We start from the raw sequence: 4,370 nt of genomic DNA, 5'->3' as shown, positions 1-4,370 counted from the left end.
CTGTCGTAGTTACTTAAGCGCATAGGCTTGTGCAGGGTTCCCCATGAGGGGGGGCAGAGGTTCCTCGCAGCGCCCCCTCCACCCAAATAAGTCAATGTATGGGGCAGATATTGCGCCCCCCCCCCACCCTATTAGATGACTAGAAGTGTCAATGTACGCGGGAGAGTTTGCCCCCCCCCCCCCCTGTGTGCCCGCCTACGCGTGTAGGGAAGGGTGTTTCAGCTCGACTGACCTGAAACCTGGGGAGTGGCGAAGCTTGCAGTGTACGCTGGTGTTTCCCGCAGCAAAAACTCTGCTAATGGGCAACGAGGCAGAAGTATATGAAGAAGAAGAAGAGACAGATGAAGAAGCAGAAGTGCCCGACCGAGGTAATTCGGCACATTGTTTTAATAAAGATTTTTTTGATGAGGCACTTGTGGTACCAAGGCTGAAACGGGAATGTAGGGAAGGGTGTTTCAGCTCCACTAAAGTCGTCGGAAAACTGCGTCGGAATGCAGCTTACTCTAAGGTACTTGTCCCTTGTTTGTTTGTTCCTCAAAATTATGGCACATACCCACTCTGCGGGATTTTCTGCTTCTTCTTCTTTTTCTTCTTCTGTCTCTCACTGCCCATTAGCGGCGATTTTGCCGTAAGTGTCTTCGTGTTACGCACCGCAACATGCTAAGAAGTATGCTTTACAGGAGAAAACTTCGCATTCGAAACCAATTTTGAGACGGAATAATTTCTGTTAATTAATACAATTAAATCCTGATAACCTTGTCGGCTATTTGTAGCTTAACTGTTGCCTTCTTCACTTTTACATGCCCCATTTTCCTTATAGAAGAAGGGCTCTTGATGTCTTTTTTTTTGCTGTAACGAATAACAATTTAACCCTTATGCCGTGCATCAACATAGACAATTTGTTTTTTCTCGAGCCCTCGCTGCAACTAGCAAAAGTGGAAGCGAAGCGAGCGATTTTTTCTCAGCGGTCGGTTTTATCGTTTATGTACCTTTTCGAAGCAGTACATTACGGCCCAACAAAAAAAGAAGCGCTGGTGATCACAATATGGAAGTCTTTAGTCTTTTCGTCGTTATTTGACGCACAAATGAAAACAGACGTGTGTGGGGGGGAGGGGGTGAGAGGCGCCACACACACACTCACACACACAAACACACACATATATAGTATATATATACATATATATATATATACATCTTATATAATATAGATATAATATATATATATATATACATATATTATAATATATATATTATATAATATAATATATCAATATATATAATATTATATATATATATATATATATATATATATATATATATATATATATATATATATAAATATAAAAGGTGTTTTTTTAGAAAATACAGATTTTTAATAAAAAACTCCCAGTGGCTTAGCTCGGCTATGCCAGGATATACGTAGCGTTAGCAAAGGTTCAGCTGATTATTCGATTATTCTGAGCTTTCCAGATTGTCTAGGATTAGCATGATGTCATGCTTACTGCTGCTCCAATGACACACACACGGTTTACGTATTATGTGGCTCATGCATATTTATTTTTGCTCAAATGAACTCTCGCAGGTCGAAGAAAATGGATGGCAACGCTGACTTGCGCCGAGTTGAAGACGCACTCGTATATTACGCTGCCCAGTGGGCTGACCTTGAGGGCGTCACCGACTGCTTCACGGCGGCTGTCTTCAAGTACCGCAGTTACATGCTCGGAGACACCGACAGACCTTGTCACATCGTCCGACATTTGGCGGCTTTGAACAACTGTTATTTACCGCGAAATGCAATTACGAGAAATACCGTTAGCGTGCCGACAGCTCGCCTTGATGAGCGTAGAAGACTCCGGCCTGCACCTGCCGGAACCGCAGGATTTCCAGTCAAAGCTGGGCGCCTGTTTGATGCACCGCCTTTTGAAATGTCATCAATGCATTGCAGCTCTTAGCGTCACACCATTCCATTTCGAGATGTGCGCATCGCTTCTTTGCGACGTACTTGCTTACTCGCGTCTCAAGAAACTAAGGCTCCAGTTTGGGTGTTCCCCGATGTGCGAGAGCATATGTGCGACCAAACCGTCTCTAACCAGTCTCGAAGAACTGGAGTGCTCGTTCTTTGGTGACTGCTGCGCCGAGTTTCCAAGTGCACTTGCAGCGCTGGCGCGAACTTCGCCATCTCTGGTCGTCCTCGGCCTCCAAGAGACAAGCATCGAAGAGCAAGCAACCAACAACTTGCTGTTGTGCCTCGTGCAAAGTGGCGAATGCTATTCTTTACTTCCATCGCTATTTCTCGCTCATGGACGAGGCTTCCAATGCCGGCAAAGGATTTTGTGCGACACGGGCTCGTTAACGCTCTCGCGTAAGATTTCCAAAGTCAATTCCCGCTGTCCACGATATGAACTATGAATCACCTGTGTCATATACCTGCATACCACGGGCACCGATAGGCGGGTATGTGCCACACGTGACTTGTGGAAAGTATTTCAAGACGTACGCGAAAGCAAGTCGCATTATTCATGTCATATCTCACTGTCGGCACCGGCGCTGGTCTGAACCCAAGCAAATATCTTTCGTAATTATCAATTAATTTTCATTTCATCGCCTTCTCACAAGGCTGATTATACAGCAAACTTTATTTTATTTACTGTCACTTACTTCGATATGTTCGTCTACAATTTTTTTCACATAACCAGCGGGATCGTGCCATATGTAGTGCGTCTGTGCCATTGTTGAACGAATCATTATCATCATCATCTTCACTCTTCTGTGGAATGACATATCAAGGCCTTGGAGCTGCACTCGGTAAGCGACCCAGGGCGTACTAAGTTCATCGGTGAAACTTAGCGGTGAGTCAAAATTTTCGGAGTCACTGTTATTAAGATCGAGCTCACCGCCAGTTATAGTACGGCATGTCGCAAAGTTAACGTAAGTTTACTAATCTAATGTGACAAAGTTCGATAGAACGGCGGAAGGGGCAATTCCGTTCGTACCTCACAAGGCTAGATCTGCCTGCGACTAACAACATTCCGCTTTTTTTTTGGGGAAGCGGACCTATGAAATTGCCAGCAAGCATTTCCGCCTTGAGAGTCAAGTGACTCTCACAACGGCGTCTCGTGAATCGGCACCTTTTTCTGATTTATAGTATATATGTCATTTGTATAGAGGTGTGCGCCGCCGCGCTGCGCCGACGTCGCAGCCTTTTTATCGTCACGCCGCTCGCGCCACCGCCGAAGTCCCGAGAGAGATCACGCCGCCGCCGCCGCGCAATAATTGCGGCGCGCCGCCATTAGTATTTTCTTTTAATTAGAATGGGGAAGCTGGAAATAAAATGCAGCACTTCGCAGAGGAGCGCTTCTCGATGTGTCCATGTAATGAACTGTCCATTTCAGCAGCCGCTGAATAGCGGGACCTCGGCGAGAAGCGCGCCCCCTGTTTCCGGTTCTTGTTCTGCAGCGCCATCATGACATCACGAAGCTTTCAAAAACTCTCGTCACAAATGATAGGGACGGAATGCGCTTCAATGCAACGAACGCAGCCCTCAGAGATACGATTTTCGGTCCACATGTCTTTTGATCTTGTTATCCATCGATTTAAGTTTAATGCGGCCGCTCGTCTAACGCAGCTGTAAGGTCGGTACGCACTCCCTGCATCGTTCTCAAACAACTGGGACACATTCTTATGCAAATTCAGACTTGAAAAGTTCCTGTTTCTATGCATTTCGTCGACTCTCTTCTTACGCTAGGTTGTGCTGGCGGGTTCGGTGCGGCGACGTGGTCAAGAGCGAGGTGAATTCACGGCTCACCGCTTTTTCGAATCACTGAATGCGCTCTGCCAAAATGGACTGTGGACATCTTTGGATGAACGCATAGAGAATAGCTCCCCAGAAGTTGTAGTATCTTTTTCTTCTACAGAAATATCACGAGTATTGCCTGACCTTAAGGCTGCCGCGTCCTCCACTCTTAAAGGGCGACGACCCAACTCGCTGGATAGCATATTCTTGGGGTCTTGGACCTAGTACACTGTGCATAAATAAATAAAATAGATAAGAAATATATATATCTCGGTGCGTTAGTACACATTATGCTTTCATTCTTATTCGACTAAATCGATAAATAAGTGCAGAAGTAAAGCGAATGGCAAACTTAGAATACAGTTGAGCTGGTTGATAGGAATTCATGTTAGGAATACATGACGTGGAAACACGGACATAAGAGAAATGTCGAGAGATTGAACATCTATCCTTCACGTAGACCACTACTCTCACTTGATTGATAGCTATGGCCTCTTACGTGGGAATGCGCAAATAAATATTTGTGTCTACCTTCGGTTCCGCCGCTATATGATTTTTCAGTTGTTAGCGGCGTTTC

The sequence above is a fragment of the Rhipicephalus sanguineus genome, chromosome 1, assembly GCF_013339695.2.
Source record: "Rhipicephalus sanguineus isolate Rsan-2018 chromosome 1, BIME_Rsan_1.4, whole genome shotgun sequence".
NCBI lineage: Eukaryota > Metazoa > Arthropoda > Arachnida > Ixodida > Ixodidae > Rhipicephalus > Rhipicephalus sanguineus.
Note: the sequence above shows the minus strand (reverse complement) of the source record.